At 45.3% G+C, this 20,182-nt stretch overlaps 1 protein-coding gene across 2 annotated transcripts in view; it reads right to left on the bottom strand.

Moving 5' to 3' along the window:
* The window catches only part of LOC114062268 (activin receptor type-2B), a 71,827-nt gene that overhangs the window by 34,494 nt on the left and 17,151 nt on the right, over nt 1-20,182 (bottom strand). The window lies entirely within an intron of this gene.

Here is a 20,182-nt window from a genome sequence, read left to right as displayed (position 1 = left end):
TAGACACCACGAGGCAGAACTGAAACATGATTGCAGACACATCCATTAAAAACAGAGTCATGTAAGGGAACACTGATATCTGCAGGTGACCTGTTTTGTCCTAAACCTTAGAAATCCTTTCTTCATTTGGAAATATTCTGCTTTGTGGCATTTTGAGGACTAGTTTAAAACAAAACGAAGAATGAAACAAACACAGTTTCTAAGTAGACAAACGGAAGAGGCACCATGAGCCTTGTACCACGAAGCTCATGATTCCATAAATCCTGAAATGCCCTGCAGCCATCTCTCCTTGGGATTACCCAACCTAAGGCAAGGTCAGACCCAGCCATTATTTTGATGGATTATTGTCATGGAAAATGCAGGTATCCCAATAAAACGTGTTGACAACTGGGTAGAAAACACAGATAGATCCCACAGGACGCTGAAATGAAAGTGCTCTGGTCTTAGAATAGCCAGACCTCTGTAAATCTTAGAACTACATTTCTGGTTGGAAAATTTTGCAGTCCTTTCATGACTATCTTCTCCAAAGGTCGCGCAACCTTTAATATTGAGATTAAGGCAATCAGAACCATGTCTGGATGACCCATATGCAACCCAGCCTGTGATTGCTGCTCAACATGGCAAACCAGCCCCTCCTGAGAGGTCTCAACAAGCAGATGATATTCAGTCTTCGTAAGATACTGAGCAGAAAGGGGCTGTCCCAAGCGAGCAGGATTCTGTGGGGAGTTTGACCTGCCCTTCCACAGCCTGCAGCTCCTCAAGCTGTCCAGTCTCCAAGCAGGATTCACCTCCAACTGTACAGTGCATGGAGAACCCTTTAGAGATGGTGCTTGAGAAAGAGATTTCATTCAAGCTATTCAGTGTAGCCTAATCTGCTTTAGGGAATCAAACTCCAACTGCCCCATAGGCATGAAGAAAGGAAAGCAGGTGACCTGGCACGGACTAGAAATGGAACTGCAAGAAGGCTGCAGAAGAAACCACAGTTTCTGCACAAACTAGGGTTGATGCATCCAGTCTGCTCCCAGCCCCAAAACCTGGACTCAGTGATGGGTAATTTCTGTGGTACGGAGCAAACTCATCACACTAGGAAGATGACTTTGCAGTCTGAAGAGATGTTCAATCCTTCAATAACTCTTTTTTTTTGGGAGGGGGAAGAATGTCTAATCTGCATCATGGGAGAGACTGCAAGGGAGTAGGGGTATGAGAATGTCATAAAGCTGACTTTTGAAACTGGAAATTATATTCAAAGCACACACGAACAAGAGCTCAATTTCAATAGCACCTGCAGGCTTTATCAGCACTTGCAAAGCTCCATCAGAGTTTTCCTCTGACAAGTTGCTTACTATAATGAAAACAACCTACCAATATCCCTCAACACAGAACAGTGTCAATATTGACACTCCTTGTTAAAGCCTTGATATTTGTTCTCTTGATACTTACACCATGCTTTGTTAGGGCAGATTAAGCATTTTTGCTAAATACCGGTTAAATCAGCAGGAAAGAGAAGGAGCTTTTTTCTTGGGGGGGAGGGGAGGGGAAGGGAAGGGGGAAGGGAGATATATTTTTATTTGTAAAGAACAGAGTAAATATCTAGGCTTCATGGAATCATAGAATGTTTTGGGTTGGAATAGACCCTTAAAGGTCACGTAGTCCAACCTCCTTGCAATGAGTAGAGACGTCTCCAACTAGGCCAGGTTGCTCAAAGATCTATCCAGCCTGGCTGTGAATGCTTCTAGGGATGGGGCACCCACCATCTCTCTGGACAAGCTGTGCCGGTGTTTCCCCCCCCTCACTGTAAAATGCACCTTCACTGTAATACGTCACATGGCTTTCAGCTGATAGCTAATACTGACTATCACCTTCTGCTCCACTCCTGGAAATACATTTCGTAATATCATTTCCATCACCCCAAACTGAATCTTGCTTTTGATCAAGATGGAAATTTCCTCTCCCTCCCTAACTCCATCACTCAGAAAGCTGGAAGGTTTAATGAACCATTTTACTGGAAATCAGCCCCCAAATCTAATTCTGGCTCAGCCACCTCCATCTGTAACCTCAAGAAATGCTGTGTAGCCTCTGTTTTCTCCACCTGCAACGACGGCCAATGCAATGCACATAGCTGCAGTGAGATTTGATATTTCCACTGCGCTTTGAAAAGGGGATGTTGAAAAGATATGAAGCAGGAGCTGCATCAGCTCTGGGACCAGCAAACTGAGGCTGCTAAATCCTGTGCTGAGCCCAGACTCCCTTCCCCCAAGACAGTTGTCTTTTCTGGAACAAGTTTCCACTGAAGACTAAGAGCTGCTTGCAAACATGCAAACCCAACTCTGCAAACAGCAACCGCGCCAGGAAAAAGGCCTTTCCCAGTTTTCCCCCCGCTGTCAAAGTTTAGATGAGTTGAATAAAAGCATGCATAAAGTTTTGGATGACTAAATATATGTATGCTTTCTTTAAAACAGCTCTTAAGGATGCTTGCATTAAGAAGACACTTTAAAGCCCTACATGTTTGTTACCTGCTTTCAGATCTTTTTAAAAGCCATTTGGTAGGATCCTCACCCCGCTGGGTGCTCAAGACTGCAAGAAACCCTTCTGTTTGTGCCCAAGATGGTCTCAGCAGGAAGGGGCACGGCTCCAGGTCTGGGTATTAATTTACCTGCTGCTTTAGCTCATCAAGAAACACTCACACCTTGCTCTGTAATGGATCACGCAGAGACCAAAGTTTACAGCTAACTGCCAGTTCTGCCCTTGCTGTGTTAAAGCCCTCAACTCAACAGAGGGAGGGGGAATCGAAATAGGGTTTTGTCCCTTTGAGGGAGAAAGGTGGGGTGGTGGTGACTCTGAGAAGGAAATTTGAGCTTTGCTCCTGCATCTCCAGGGAGCCATGTAGTCTTTCCTGTCTCCACTTCCCCCCTTGGTCAATGGATACCCCCAAAGCCACTATAGGCCTGTAGGAAATGCTGAGCTGGACATTGGGTAATGGTTTTAAACTAAAAGAGAGTCAATTTGGATTAGATACGAGAGAAATTTTGTACTGTGAGGGTGATAAAACACTGGAACAGGTTGCTCAGATTGGTGGTAGATGCCTCATCCTTGGAAACGTTCATTTTCAGGTTGGACAGGGCTCTGAGCAACCTGATGTAATTGAAGATGTCCCTGATCCCTGCAGATGGGTTGAACTAGATGCCCTCTAAAGGTCCCTTCCAGCCCAAACTGTGCCATAATAGGCACAGATCAACCATGTCCTGCTTCTCCTTTCAGCACGACCTGGCTCAAGAGAAGTGTTGTACCAAGCCTGAGTATCTGAGGGGAGGGACACGATTAATTTTGGGCAAAAGAACCTTTCCTGAAACAAAAGGCTTTCAGTGCAGTCACAGCTTGGCATGGACTAAAGGGGCTGTGTCCTCCCAGACCTGCTCTCCCCTCCTCGCAATGCTCTTGTCACCTCCCTCACAGCAGCCTTGGTATGTATGAAAGCTCCCTGGCTCCTTCATTCAGTGGCACTGCCTGGTAACATCCTGCTCACAGGGGATGGAAAATAAACATCCCAGGGAAATGCTTAGCTTTTGGCAGAAAGTCAACAGGACTTGGGCACAATGAGATCTAAAACATTTGCTGAGCAAGTGTTTGAAGATCGCTGTTGGAACCGGGTTTAATTCATTGGGTCCCTATTCCCCTCCTGTCTAACCCTATTTTGCCAGCCACAATGCAAAATTTGGAAAAAAAGCTGTTTCCTACCAATGGGAGAAGGGGCTCCCGTTAGGTACAGGCAACAGGTACAGTCACAGGTGGGATCTGCTGGCTCCTGCCATCCATTTGCCATTTTGCAGGGGAGATGGTTCCACCAGAGCTGGGTGACTGCCTGCAAAAACTACTGGAGGCAGAGCCACTGCTCTGGCAGCGCTTTGCAGAAAGGCTGAGCAAGGTAAACCAGGAGCATGGCTGTGGGGCAGAAGCATGGACATGGGGCAGAAGCACAGCATGCCCAGCAGTGCAGCCCACTATCAGCCCCAGTCCCCTCCATGGAAAAGAGTCTCGTGCCAGCAACCAGGCAAAAATTACCAACATTTTAATACCACGATCCACAAATAGTCATTTAAGAAATAAAGCCTGAAGTCCTGTTTGAAATCAAAGTCTAAGGAAGCATCAGGCTTTGCAGCAGCAGATGGGTTTCTGGCATCCCACTGCATCCACCCAGTGCTTAGGGGATGACGCAGTGTGGCTTCTCCTCAAACAAAAGCTGCACAGAAGTACCTTTGCACAAAATACCAAGCCCAAATAACTCCCATACATCACAAAGGCAGAGGGTGGCTACCCACCATCACCCATTTTTGGGGTGGAAATCAACTTTTTGACCCCAGTCCTGAGGAACTATCACAACTTTGATTCCCTTGGGTAAGTTTTCTGCTCCCAATGACTGAAGCATCACTAGGTTTTTGCCAAGCAAGACCCCCAGCACCTATTTGAGGCACATAATGATGGGAAGAGCAGTTGAAGCACCATGCGACACAGGAGGACCTCTCGCCTCTACTTGGGAGTTGCAAGGCACAGAGGGAGCTCATTAAAAAAGGGTACTCTTGAACTGGAGGACTTCAGCCTGCTGATGCATGGGACCTTGCTGCTGATCTGAGACTAAACTCTGCTCTTCTAATTTGGAGTCGCTGACAGATCACTGAGGCTGTATCATTATCCAACAGCTTCTAAATTATGGCCAAGATCCAGTGTAGCAACTCCAGGTCTAGGTGTTAGCAGTTGCTGTGCTCCTAATTCATAATGAGATACACGGGGAATATCTTCCCCAAGGCTGAAGGCTGCTATAAATCCCAGCTCTTTATCTCTGCCTGTCCCCTTCTGAAAACCTAAAATGAAAGTATATACGAAAAGATGGGATGTGTCAAAATAGTCTGCATAAACACTGAGTGATTTACCAGACAGTCTGTTTGCCTGACTGTCAAAACCACCGGGCTTTATATATGAAACTGTGTATGCAACTGAAGCTATTTGCAAACACTTCGTTATGTCCCTATATAGCTATTTGTACATGTAATTTTATAATGTAAAATGACAGAGATTGTACACTGAATTGGGGTAATTGCCCTCTAATTTGGAGGGTAATTGCATGCAGCAATTAAGCAACTGCGGATGCATTCTTGCACGTGTGATTACAAAAGTCGGGCCCTTTGTTTGAGGTTTGGGTTTGTTTTCAAGAGCTACCCCTCAAACCACAGCGTGGATGAGCACAGAGCTGGGAAATGAGAGGCTGCTGGGTGCTCACCTTGCAGGGCAGCATCTGCTGAGATGAGCCACTTCAGCGCCAGCTCACACCCGCCCCTCCCCATCCCTCAGCACTGCAGGGATGCTAAACCAGCCACCTCCGAACCCACAGCTGCATTCTGGCACACCCTTTAATGGGGGGACCACAATCTAAGCATATGTGGAGCACACTGGGAGGCACTGGTGGGAAGAGAAAGGCAGGGAGAGAGGACTGCTGCCCCCCACTCTCCTTCTCCCAGACACCTGCCCAGAAATTATGTGCAGCGCTGCAAATTAAAGAATTTCAAATAGTTATTGCTAGCATTTCAGATCCCAAAATCAAGCCAGATGAAGGCTTGTAACTGGGAACGTTTGGAAAATGTTGCTCTGGAGAGACCACCCAGTTGCATCTCTACAAAATGAATACACGATTACCAAGTGTTGCTCCAGCACTTATTCCCCAGGCTGGGTGATTTCATTCCTGCTGTACTTCAATAACAGGGTCTAAATACGTTCTTAGGCAAAGCATCAGGCCAGTGATGACATCTGTGGTGAAGTACATAACTGCACATGAGGATTTGAGGACTTGTTGCGTGTATTCCCTGCTCCTTCACAAAAAAGCCTTGAAATGATGGAGCCCCGCGGAACTGAAACGAGCCCCCATGACCCTGCAGAGACCTTTTCTCAAGCCAAAACTTCACCCCACCTTTGGGGAACTCAATAGCCAGGCACAGAATGGTCAAATACCCCTTCCAACTGGCTGAATGCCAGGGTAGGCACTGCCCTGGCTAATTAGAAGCATCTACTACTGCAGAATGTTTTGGTTCTTAAGCCAGATCAGGTAAAACTGGGCCCAGGCAGCACTGAGAACAGCAAAGTTGTAACACCAAGGGAAGATATTACTTGGAATTTTGTTTTCTGTCAATAGATTTGGCTTATCCCACAGTAAAAGAGATCCAAGTTTCCGAGTCAATCAATGGCTGTTAATCTATTATCTCAGCATATATCGCCATGGTAACCTGCAATGATGCCATTGACAACCAGCCTCAAAAGGACAGGAGGCTTTAAGTCATTTTCTTTTAAAATTAAAAAAGGAACTTTAATATTAAGAAATACATCCTCCCTGCTCACCAGGGATGACAACTCAGGGCTTCTATATTCACACCATGACTCACACTTCACAGCTTCCACGGACATCTGTGTAGCAATGCCCCCCCCCCCCCCCCCCCATATATATCTTTTTTAACTTGGGTTTAAGTCAGTAAAAGATAACAAGGAAATTATTCAAAATAATTAGATCTTTATTAGAATATCCCCTAAACTGACAGCAAAAACCTGTTTTGTAAAATATAAATAGTGTGTTTAAAGAGTCATTACTACCATCTCGGGGAAAGGATGCAATAAAGGTTTAATTCTTCTGAATAATTTCCTTGGTATTTTAAGTCAAATAGGGTGGATAGAAGAAGGCGGATAGAAGGACCCAGAGAAGGACATGCAGCATTCCAGCTTCTCACAAGTCCATAAAACCCAGCAGATTCCTGTAGAGGGAAGATGGAGCCGAGTGAGACAAGAGCAATCTTCGATTTAGTGGAATACTGAGTGTACACACAAACATACGTGCACACGGCGCTGATGAGATTAATCTCTTGGCCCAAAGGGGAGGATCACTCAGGAAAAGGTTTAGTAAATCATTCCTCTGGCCAGGCAGAGAGATCCAAGGAGATTTGGCCAGGTCACCGGCTGGCCTGGTGTGCAGCAGGACAGAAACATTGCCAGCAGTTAATCAATTTTTGGAAGCAGAGCATTTTTGACTTGAACTCAGATGGTCATTTCTATATTTTATTTAAAGAAGAGATCACTTTAGTTATCCATTAGAAAAATCCTATTTTGTATCATTTCAGTTAAGGACAAAGCCAAAATGTAATTACATTTCTCCCTTCACATTGCTAACTGTATCTGTCTCCCCCAAAAAAAGGTTTTAGTTCTTTAATAAAACCATCAGGGAGATCAATCAAAAACATTTAATGCCGTGGTGCTTTCGCAGTTCATGTTTAAATGCACTTTGGGTCACAAATGAGGCAATTTGGACAGCAGAGCTCAAACCGGATTAGTAATAACACACAAAAAAGGCCTAATTTCTTTTTCTTTTCTTTTTTTTTTTTTTTACACAGATGCACACTCCTCCACTAACCCAAGAGAACGAAAACAAAATCAAGTCAGCCCTGACACGAAGTTGCAGATCCACAGAGGGCACTGCTGCTGCCCACCTGCCTGCACAGGGCATGGCGTGGAGGAGAGCGTGTAAAGTTGCAGATTGCCCATCCAAATTTCCACAGATTCTGAGCTGCTGTCTGTCCACGTGTGACCATCCCCAAGGATGACACTTCATGCAGGACCTCTGAAAGGAGCATAGCAGGAAAATGCCAACCTCTCCTCCATCCACCCTGCTCATTAGGAGACACCTCCAGGCTTCCTTTGCACCACCACACCAAAAAAATGCATAAATGCATTGCTCCATACAGGATTTCCATAAAGGAGAGGTGGTGTTTTCTCCCCAGACCACGAGTTTTCAAGCAAGCATATAGTTATTGAGGTTTTTTTTTTTATTTTTTCGCCTTAAATGTGAGGTGTGCATTTATAAAAGCATTAAGTAGACCATTTATTTGGCTTGTAACAGCAATGACTACTCTCTGGCATGAAAAATGGCCCCTCGTGGGCTGAGCACTGTGCAAATAAGCTACCGAGAAGGTTGTCTGAGCCGCCAAACTTTGCAGCCTCAGTGACAGGAAACATTAGAGTTTAATTGCAAGATTAAGACATTTCCAACTACATTCCTGAAAATCAAATGGAGGGCAGATTTCGACCAGATGCCACCAATCACTGAGCAAAATATGCGGCAAATTATGAAATGACATTTAAAACACAGCCATTTGTTCTCTCCCTTTCTCCTGAGGAGCCGGCATGAGGTCTCTGAAGAGCACGGGAGGAGGAAGTCAAATCACGTATGTTCGTAAATATTTTCCCCCCACACAGTGAAGTTTTGAAAAGCTTTCAAAGCAGACCTTCCAGGCAGAAGCTTCCTTCCAAGCAAAGGGATGAGGATATGGGAGCATCTCCTTGTGGAGTGAAGAGCTTTAAGGAACAGTGATAACCACGTGGTGATGCCTTTCCCAGCTCTTTCATGTGCAGCTGTTCCATCCTACCATCCTCATCATCTTATGCTGCTGCCACCAGCAGAAATGCTTTTTCCGAGCTCCTGATTGTTAAGGTCTTCTCCAGGGAGAGAGTGATGTGTGTCTAGCACAGCACAGCACACCTGGCAAGCCACAGAGAGCTTCAGTACCCAAACAGCAGCACCTCGATTCATAATCTACACATGGCCCTCCGAGATTTATCAGCAGGGACATTTCAAATATGCTTTAAAATGTGCTGAGTCTACTAAGATTGGGCCCCAAGTGCTTTTCTATTGATTCTGCTTGACATTTCCAAATACCACAATTCCAAATTTAATTCACTGGTAATTGGAAAAACTGTAATGCATGTAAATGGACAAGAAGATGTGGGAAGTCCAAAAGGTCAAGCATCAGGAAAGCGTGCCCCCAAGAATTAAATGATGCTTGTTTGTGTTCCTGTCACCCTCTTCCACTTGAATAATCAAAGCTCGAAGTGGGGCAGTTTTCTCAGCAGGATGGAAAAAGAAAACAAATAAAAAAGCACAACTACTCTACACTGTGGAACAGGTTCAAAATCACTGTTTTAAACTCCATCATTGACCAGAATTCAAATATACCATAGAGATGACTCACTTAATCAGCAGATTACATGAGCAAGTGGGAAACTCTGGGAAGAATTAATTTGATAGTGCTGTCAGCAGAAGAAGATTCTCTCTACCTAGAGATCAGTATTCTGGGATTACCTTTCTGCTACACCACAGCTTCTTCTTGCCAGCCAGTTGAAGGGGAGGCAGTGACAGAGAAAAAAGTCTTACGGGTGTCGAAGTTCAAACCTCAGTTCCAGTGCAGTGATGGATGGTTGTTGGCGGATGCCAACTGGAGTCTCTTCTTTATTCACCGGAGGAAACCAAACTTCTGCTTCAGAGGAACCAAGGGCCTCAGTAACAAGAAATGGTGTGGGCCCACACAGGGCATGCTTGCCCAGCCCTTTGCAAAGAGCCCTGAGTTACAGCAAAGCCTGTGGCTCCCTGCAGCACGCTCAGAGCTTGCTGTATTCATGGGGATTCGAGCCCTTTTGGGCAAAGACCATTTGTGTATTATGCAAAATAAGGAATGACAAAATCCCTGTATCTCTCCATGTTCCAGAGAACAAAACAGGCAGATTTGAGCTGCCAGTCCAACCTGCTCTCCCTAGCACGTGAGGAATCACCGATGCCTTGACACCCTGGTGCATTTTAGCTCCAGGCTAAGAGTATGATCCAAGTACAGTGCACAAGGAAGCAGGATCACAAATTATAGCCAGAGTTCCACTGATGAAGGACAAGTATGCATTACAACATCCCGAGCAGAGGTTCCTTCATTCAGCCCACAGCAGTACACGTGAAAATACCTGATAACTCCTTGAAGCAAGGGACATCTTTTGCATTACACTCTAGACCTTCAGATCATTCAAGGTTTGCAAAAGAAACCACTGACTCTTAAAAGGCTCTTTCCCAGTGTACACTGGTATTTAGAGAGTTAACAAGCTTCAGTGAAAGCATGAGAAGGCAGCAGAACCCAGCCCGAAAGACAAGGGAGGAAGGAAGAAAAGCAACTTTCTAGCCCTTGCAATCACAAACTCCTCCAAAAGGAAGTAAAGACATTCCTAAAATTCTTCAAGGATGAGAAACAAGTTGCCAGCCGAATCACAGGTCCATTTCTCCAGTTTTTATGCTCTTAATGGTAAATCCCACATGAGCAATTTTAAGAGCCCCTTTCACAATGGAATTTTCTCCCAGGTTGCTACAGCACATCTAAGACTTGTCTCATGTTTACAGAAATGTACCTTTCTCCTTTGGGTCTATTGACAAAAGCTCCTGTCAAATGACCTGAGGAAGGAATGTAGCACAACGCAATACCATCATGTAATTTCCAGTGATTGTTTCTGTTACAATAATGAAAGGCACAGAAGAAATGGCTGGATAACTGTAGTGATTCTCTAAAGACAAGTCATAAAAGAGATGCTGAAGAGATATTATATAGAGAGGGTGGGGGAAAATAAAACCACCTATTAGATTCCATTTTGATTATATGCACTCACCAGCATCCGGATCCCCCTTTGAAATACAAATGTTTTTGAGCAGACTGTCCCAGAAAGTTGAAATCCTGCCTGTTTCACAGGTGGGAAGCAATAAAATAACTGTGTGCTCTGAGACAGGTCTTCTCCTTCCCAGTTTTCTCACACTGTAGGACGACTGAAACACTTTGGAGCACAGTGTGCACACAGAATGAGAGAGGAACTCACCTTCCATCCGTGTCCAAGCTTTCTGGATGACATGAGCTCAACAGCTCCACCCCAGAAACTGGGTACATTCCCTTCCAGTTCGACTTTCTATTTAGACGCTCGTTCCCATGGTGACCAGGCTCCAATATTACGTAAAACAGCATAAAGTAACATTCTAAGATTCAGTACAGTACTTCCAGACATCCTAACCTCGGATAGGTGGGAATCTCCACAATTCCCACCTGTGATGCTGCTCCCACTTTATTGAGATGCTGATGTATGAGAATAAGGAGATGGGGCACTTTCAGAGACAACACAAGTATTTAAAGGGATTTATCACTGGAAGTACAATTTGAATCCAAGACAAGAGAAGGTTCCAGGGAGATCTTGCTGCAGTCTTTCAATGTACAAAGGAGGTTTACAAGAAAGATGGAAAAAGGCTTCTTCCCGAGCCCTGCAGTGATAGGACAAGGAGCAATGTTTTCAAACTGAAAGATTAGATATCAAGAAGAAATTCTTTGTTGTGAAGGTGGTGAGGCACTGCAATAGGTTGCCCAGAGAAGCTGTGGATGCCCCGTTCCTGGAAGTGTTCAAGACCAGGTTGGATGGGGCTTGGAGCAACCTGGTCTAGTGGAAGGTGTCCCTGCCCACAGCAGGGGGTTGGAACGAGATGATCTTTAACAGTCTCTTCTAACCCAAACCATTATACGATTCTCTAATGGAGACAGCTGGGTCTCCTAAAGAAAAATCAAGAGTATATGGTTGTCAGCCTCAATTACACAACTGCTGTGGTGACTGGAGGATGTTTGACACCTGGAGACTCTCTTCATGTTGAATGTTACCACCTGTGGACACAACCCTGTCCTGCTGCCAGTGGCCACCCTGATTCCACCACAAGGCCATTAACTGCCTCAAGTCCCCTCTGACTTCCCATCATCAGCCTTTCCCTCACCATCCTTTCCCTCACCCACTAGGTGGGTCACCTTGTCACAGAGGGAGATCATGTTAGTGAAGAGGACCTGCCTTTCATAACCTCATGCTTGTTGCACGTGATCCTCTGGTTGTCCATGTCACATTATGGCACTCAAAACTGATCAGCTCTCTGTCCTTTCCCAGCGCCAACATCAGGCTGACAGGCCTGTGGGTCCCCAGATCCTTCTTCTTGCCCTTTCTAGAGACAGTGTCACATTTGCTGACTTCCAGTCAACTGGGACCTCCCCAGTTAGCCAAGACTGCTGGTATATGATGGAAAGTGGCTTGGTTATGAATGACAAATGACTGAAAGTGATTCCTTCTTCTATTAACCAGAACATTCAGAGACCTTTCCTGATACCAGAGAGCAAGTCAGACCTTGGACTTTGATAGAGTGAAACTTTTAAAATCTTGAAGGTACTTTAGTTCTTTTTTTTCTTCCTTCTCCTCCAGATTTCAGCAAGAGGGCAACCATGGATTACCTTGTCCTTGTTTAAATCACTTTGCAAAAAATCTTTCAAATATTCCCTCCATAATCTGCAACATGATCATTTTAGGCTGCAGTCAAACCCTTTCCTTTCTCCTCAAAAGCTTCATCAGCAAGATGCAGTAATCACTTGTTTTGCTCTGTGTGCATGAGTTGTAAGATGAGAGAGGTGCCTGCAGGAACATACACACAGAGGTATGGCAGCTACACAGAGATGAGCAAACTGCAGCCCTGAACAGATCTTCTCACTGCCTCCCCCTGCTCAGATATACTTGGGGACACAGGCGTGCAAACTACTCCCACCTCTCTAATAAAAAGGTACTGTATGAGACATTACTGTACAACTCCTGCTAATCAGCAGGAACAGAAATGGAAGACATACCACCAATAAATTCCATTAGTCACTAAAAAAAAAGGCAAAGTTCCAAGGCAATGCGAAGAGTTTCACTGTGACAGCAGCCAGTTGAGCAATAAAACCTCTAAGCTGCCCACTAGGTTTGAACAGATGAGTTTCAGTGCTCTTTAGCCAATTGTCCTGAACTTTGGTAAGGTGTTGCAGCCACCTGAGAAGAGCAAACAAAGCTTCTGATAACTTTTTGGAGCGTGCAGGACCATCTACCTGCTTCCACACCAACAAGCAGAGGAACACACCTGTCCCAGGCAAGGCAGCAGTGCAGATGGGAATCCCTCCACCTTTACATCTTTCTTTCTGAGGTTGGAGCAAAGATAAGAGTACAGGAGAGTGTCAGCTCACCACTGCTTGTACACAGTTCCCCAGGGTATCATGTCACAGTTCAAGCTCTTCAATATAAATACTTTAGTATAGGATTCACTATCTTTAATACAATAACCCAAGAAAAACATAACCTATAATTCCAGCTATCCTGGGATCTCTGGTGAGTACTAAGAGATGCACTCTTCCTCATGCTGAGTAACAGCTGGAGATTAACACTGCTGATCAACCTCCTCCATCTCTAAGATGACCTCTGCTTTGCAAGGGTGAGACGACTGATGAAGACTAAAACAAGTAATGAAGGACAAAAAAAGTGGTAAACAACCAGTGATGAAAGGTGAAATAATCACAGCTGGTGGGATTCAGGTTCAAAGCAAACTTGGAGGAGGCTGTTCCTCACATAAATGGCTAGAAAATGTGGGGAACCCCTTCTCAGAAGATTCCTCATAATGTTTTAAACAGAACCACGTGCACTTGCTTGTTCTGCCATTCCTCCTCAGGCATCTTTTGGGAAAAGATGAACTCAGGCCACTGGGCTGAGTGGGCTTTTGTTCTGGCCCAGTCTGGCCATTGCCTAGTTCCTATACTAAATATCTTCAATCTAAAAATGTATTTAAAAATAATTCAAATATTGGCAGACCCAAGCAACTACTGGCCAAACAAACACAGTTTGTTATTGACTTTGACTCTGCTCTTGATTTCCATCTGACCTGTCGAGACAGACTGCATTTCTTTTCATGTTGGGATTTGAGGAACCCAATCCCTCCGAACAACTGCCTCGAGCCTAGAAGTGCCATTTGGAGCCAACAGCTGCTGAGAGAAGGACACAAAGCCTCCTCCCTGCCAGAGACCCTCCCTGCTCCCCTTGCAACCATTTCCCAATAGACAGAGATTTTGCACAGGCTTTCTGTTCATTGGTATTTCCCATCTTAACAAGTTTTTAATGTTTTATGTAGCAAGGATGCCATGCCATTTAGAGAGGGAAGCATGCAGCAGTAATTATTCATTAACAACACATCATAAGTGACCTTTACACTGAAGTAGAGGAAGCCACGTGCCTGCCCGGCTGTATTCTGGAAGGGCCAAGAGCTCCAAAGGGAGTAAATATTTTCATGCAGGATAGCCAGCCTAAGCTGTCTTGAAAAGGTGCCTCATTCTTGAGGGGGCAAAAAAAAAAATGCTTAAAATGTCTCAAATTAAGTATCCACAAGTCACTACAGAGTTTTGAAAAATCTAAGCAGGAAGGAGAAGTTGCCACAGTGCTTGTTCCAAGCTGGCATCTCAGAACCCCCTTTGACTTCAGCATAGGGAGGAATGAACATACTGTCCTCCTTGCCATACAAGGTATATATATTACATTTCTAGCATGGGGATTAGCCATCTCACCGTGAAATATGAACAATACTGGTGTTTCTACTAGAAAGGAGTTCTACAGATTGAATTAAAAGCCAGGGCAGACCTACAAGCCTTGCAGCAAGAGCTGGAGCCCTTTGTTTGCAGCAGCTTTTTCAGCGGAATTAGGGGCTGCAGGTTAGTTATGCTGCTACAAGCCACACATCCCTAATACAGCAAAAATATAAATTCTGTTTTTTTTCAGGAGGAGATCATTTATCTCTTTTATTCCTTGAAGAGGATGAGTCCCTTCTTTAGGTTGCCATCTCAGGCATACATGGATACATGTAGGAAGCAGAGCACCACACAAGTGAGAGGCAGAGCCAAGACACACACACACACACACACACACACACACACACACACACACACACACACACACACACAGAGAGAGAGTGAGTCTAGGCACCAGAATCGTTTGTGAAGCACAACTAACGTACATCTCTTTATGCATGATTACATTTTCAAAAGCAAAAAGTGTTAGGAAATATTTTTGAAGACAGCCAGTAATGTTTTGCAAGAATCGCTGACTCAAGCCCTTGATCTGGCCGTTTAGCTGATGACTGGAAAACAGCCCCTGCTATGTTTATTCTTTAGACAAAGTCCAGCTAAAAATGCATCCAGGCTTAAATAATCTGTGTAACAATGACCTCAAAACCCCAAATACAACACTGCATGGCATGCAGGTTTCCCAACAGGATAAAGCATTGTCAGGGCTGACACCCAGTTATCCGCTTTCGATGCACAGTCTTACCAACGAGGCATTTTCATCTCTATGCCACTCTTGGAAGAAATACACTATTTCATTTCCATTTGCATTTCAATATGGCCCCAAGGGCTTAACATACATCTGGTCCTCGCTGCACCAGCCTCCTCCCAAACAGCATATTGCCTAAAGATGGTGAGACAAAGGATGCACCGTGTTTTAAGCAACCTCGCTCATCGGCTCTGGGCCGGAACAGCGAGCGGAGCATCCCGCATCCTGGCCCGATAAAGCATCCCCGTTTTACTTTGCGGCTCTCCATGCCAACGCTGCTTTGCAAAACAGCAGCAAATGTCGCTATCCCAGTTATCACAGGTGGGGAGAGCCGGAGGAGGAGGCACAGCTCCAAGCCCAAGGTTATACATCAGGTCAGGAATGAGCCACCAGGAATATGTGACTCGCCTATGTCAGAAGATCCCAAACTTTCCGTGTTACCTAAACAACAAAAGCTTAACGTATGACACTGTAACTGGCCTGCTGAGCACAGCTTGGGAACTACAGCTCTCACACAGAGGCTTGGGGCTTTATATACACCAACCACCTTGCTGTCCACCTTGCTGTAAGTGCCCCACTCTCCCCATACAGACCCACTCAGCGGAGGTTTTGCTCCCATCATGCATGTCACCTTCACTGGGAGAGGACTTCATATATTTTTAAGACATTCACACATTTGTACAGTATAATTATCTAGGATCTGCAAGCTCTTCCAGATAGTGAAATCCTGCTTTTTTCCAGACTGAGAAGTATTTTTATTCACACTTTCCATATCTCCCACCTCAACGATGGCCCTAACTCCCCTGGCACACCCACCGTCCAGGGGCTGAGCACAGGCAGAGATGATAAATGGGATCAAATGCCTCAGACCAGTCATGTGCCTGATTAACCCTCTCTCCCCCCTCGAGGTGCTTGGGTTTGTCACACTGATTTTGCTCGTGCCATCCAGAGGACTGGCAGTGGCCATGCTGGGCATGGGAGACGGTCCCTCCTGCCCAGCACAGGGTCAGCACCTGGTTACTGGTGAGCAGAGAACTGCAGACAGGAGGATCCTCAGACCCCATTTAAAATCATCTTAAAATAGGGCGCTGCCTCTCAGTCGAGCCAGCAGCACAAGCCTCGCCAAGATGCTCGAGCTTTCAAGCCGCTCACTCTTCACATCAGTGTGTTTACTCAAACCCAGCCACCCTCACGTCCCAGCCCATCCCCAGCCTCCTCCACCGAGCTGCTGTGCATCCTTTCGACAGAGGTATCTTTAGCAAGGGCTCAGTGACACGCAGTAAAACACACTTATCTCTCCATCTATAAAATAAATATATAATTTTGGAAGCAAGGACACATATCAAAGAGCACAGGATGCAGCGCAGTGACTCATGCAGCCAGCAAAGTAGAAACTTGGCTGCATCCGTGCCCGCACAGGGCATTCTGCAACTCTTCCTATAATTAGTCCTTCAAACGCTAGAGGGGAAAGGAACAAATTCAAAGAGGTTTCACTTCCCAATTATTCACATATTTCCAAATCAAATGGTTGTCTGTCAGAGAGCAACACGCCATTGCCCTAGGATATCAAAATGCAAACTGAAAAGTCTCTCCAGGAACAGGATTTGCTTTCATTACATTTATATCACCTAATTCATTTTAAGATTATATATAATTAGTCTCTCCCTCCCTTCCCCACCCCAAACCAATATACTCTCCCAAGCAATTTCAGAACATGCCACACATGCCAATGGCACTTCTTCTAAGGCAGCAATCTCTTGCCTTTCAAACAATATACGGAATTTTAATTTCCTTTTTTAGCATCCTCTTTCTTTGAGTTGCCAAATCTTTTGGGTGTGCGTCGATACCAATCTGCTTCCACAATATTTTTATTTTAATTTTTTTCTTTTTGAAGCAAACACCTCTGAGGAACTCTTTATCTTTACTTTTCATTTGCCTTCTGACTGCCTGAGATTTCAGTCTGCCATCCCTACTGTTTTGCAGCCGTTTTCTATCACTATCAGACTCTGTGTGCTATCTTCATTTGAACGTTTCCATTTTCATTTTAACTCCTCCTGATTCCAGCAGGTAAACCTGCTGTAAAGTTTAACTGAGAGAAAACCAAAGTGCCCGGATCACTTTCCCCACTATTACAGCATCATTCCCAGTGAGGATGAAATTTTCTTGAATCACTGAACAGTTTGGGTTGGAAGGGACCTTAAAGATCATCTCATTCCAAGCCCCTGCCATGGGCAGGGACACCTTCCAATAGATCACATTTCTCAGAGCCCCATCCAGCCTGGCCTCAAACACTTCCAGGCATGGAACAAAAAAAATGAGCCCTGCATCCTTTAAATACTCCCAGAAAACCTGAGGAGACTCCCAAAATGGGCAAGGATCTTCTGACCAGAGGTGAGTATAAAGAACTTATTTCATTATTGTTAATTTTTTAATAGGGAAGAAGGAGGATCTTTCTCCATGAGGGTGAGATGGCATTTGCTGCTGCTGCTTCCTGCTCTGCTCCACCCTTCTGCTGAGATTTCCCTGAATTTAGGGGAAAAAAACCACATTAATCATCAACCATCTGAGCACAGATGATGTTGGGGCTAGATGAAAAGCATCCCATTTCTACCAGAGGTGAAACAGCACATTATCAAATATAAGAATATGCCTGGTGTGTCACCACTGCCATCCCAACCCATCAGGAGGGTTTAACTAGGATGAAATCAAGTGTTCCCCTAAGGCAAGAAGATGCCATGAGGGTGTGATGAGCCTCGACAGTCCAGGATCCCACAGCATTTCACTGCTTTGCTGCCACCACCTGCACCTTCAGCTGCAGGCCTCTATCTGCCCTCTTCACCCTTCTGAAGCAAAGGATTTTTTGATTTTTAAGCAACAAAACAGGGAAATGAGTTTTTAGAGCTTCTTCCAATTTGCAAAAAAACCTATTTATTTAAAAAAGAAACAAAGGGGTATTTTAACCAATTCCCACAGGTGCCCATGACCCTGGGCAGATGGTGCTTCAGTCGATGCTGTTTAGCACCAGGAACTTGAGTATCTCTGAATGACCAAGAGAAAAACACCAGAACTCTTAACTCGGTTAACTCACAGCCCTGAAGGTTATTCCAGGGTGAAGATGAGCTTGTTTTATCACAAAATGAACCTGGTGAAGGCAAGCTCAAAGGAAGGAGCAGGGCTGTGCCAAAATAGGGACCGGCACCAGTGGGCAGGGTTGTCTGGATGCATAAATACCTGAAGCAGGAAAGCATCACAATCCCCCATGAAAACAGAATGAAAGAAAGAATATAGAAGGGGAAAAAAAAAAAAAAGGAAGAAAGAAAAAACCCATTATTTAACTCTATCAAGAGAAAATGTGGTATCCTCCATTGCTTCCAACCAGAGGACCCAGGTGCCTGACACCCCTCCATCCTGCCCAGCAACAATCGTGCTGGGTGCAAGGACAGCGGCACCAGGGCCAAGCAACCCGCCTGGGATCACCAGCACAACGTCAGCATTGCAGGCAGGGAGAGGATGAGGAGGCAGCCTGGCATGGAAACCTCTGCTGCTGCATGGGCACCCTGAATGCACCTCAAACCCTGTGGGCTGGGAACTTCTCTCCCTACCCCAAAATCTGTCCAAAAGGGTCAGGGAGGAGCGCTTCTGGTTTGGCTTGTCCAGAGCCGCACATGCAGGCGAGCACTGAGAGGGAGTGGGGATGATGGAGGGGTGGAGGAGCCCAGCTTAGGCACATTGAAAGGTAAAAATACAGTGACAGCTTTCACCCACCACAGATTTACACCATTTTCTTTTAGCCTAATGAGTTTCCAGAACCACTTTGAAAAATTCCCCATCTCCTCACATGACCCTCAGTGCAAATGGCTCCTGCAGAGCTGCCTGTGACAGACCTGGCTAACTCAGAGCAGGCCTCGTGCCAGCACCCCATAAAATGCTGCTTTGCAAGGAATTTTGATTAATCATACTGCTTTTAAGACACTGATCAAGATGAGGAGCACTGGCTCCATTTCTGTTTTTCTCAACTGCTTTTACTTCTTATTCTCCAACACTAAAACCACTTGTACCTCTCACTGCAGTTCCCCAGTAACTCCCAGCAGCTCGTTTCCAGATTTACTAATGTTTTTTACAAGCTACACAGCCTTCAACTGGGAAGCAAACGTGCTGTTATCCCTCCCTCCTGGCTGATCCTCAGGTATGACTGACATATCAGCTGCAAGGGATTTTCCACACGATGGGTTCCCTCTTACAACTGCAGCAGCTGACTGCTGCCTGCAATCACTTTGCAGCTTGTGTGCACACCAAGCCGGTCCAGCAGAGCTGCTCAGGCTCCTACTCCTCCTCAGTATCCACAGGTGAGAATGTTTATCCTGGAATAATATTTTGTTTCAATTCAGCCTCGTGGATATACTGCAGTGAAATAAAACAGGTTAAAAATTGATCTCCACCCCAGATTAGGAATATCTAGATCGATGCAGCCATTTAGGAGCAGCTACTTCCCATTAAATTCATATTGCGTTTTAATTTCAGTGGCACATCTGACCACATCTGTAGCAGCCACTTCTTAACGGCTCCATTGCTCAAAAGCAGGGAAGCTGCTGAGTTCCTGCAAATAGTTTTTCCATTCAGGAACTAGTAACACTTTAAACCGGGTAGGCAAACACGGGGTGTGCTGAGCAAGAGCATTACAACAGCGGTCCAAAGAGCTCTGCCCAACACAGCATCCAAGGAGAGATGCTGGCAGTAGCACAAGGCAGGTTTGTGTCACTGGAGAAAAGCCTCACGTGGATGTGATTTCACTGGTCAAGGATGGGGCAACCAGAGACTCAAAGTCACTCGAGGACCAGAAGAGCACAGTGCTCGGGAGAGAGACACCTTCACCACCACAACCAGTGTTTTAGCGCCAAGACTTGCTGGTTGCATCCAAATTCCCCCATATTCCTGCCCTGTCCCCTTCCGTAGGGCATCCTCTTGCTCGTCAAGTAGGAGAGTTTGCAAACCAGAAAGCCTCTGCCTTGACTTTATCTGTACTGGAAACCTCCCATGCAGCTCCAGGGATGACCTCCATGTCTTCCTGTGCCAAAGTTGCATTGGATTGAGGTCTTCACTTCTAAAAACCATTGCCATAAAGGTAAGACTTGCTGAGAGCTGCTGCAGAACAGAA

Source organism: Empidonax traillii, unplaced genomic scaffold (assembly GCF_003031625.1).
Source record: "Empidonax traillii isolate 1590-97213 ecotype Southwest subspecies unplaced genomic scaffold, ASM303162v1 scaffold393:size534744, whole genome shotgun sequence".
Lineage (NCBI taxonomy): Eukaryota > Metazoa > Chordata > Aves > Passeriformes > Tyrannidae > Empidonax > Empidonax traillii.
The sequence above is the reverse complement of the archived record's forward strand: the minus strand, read 5'-3'. Positions and strand labels throughout refer to the sequence as shown.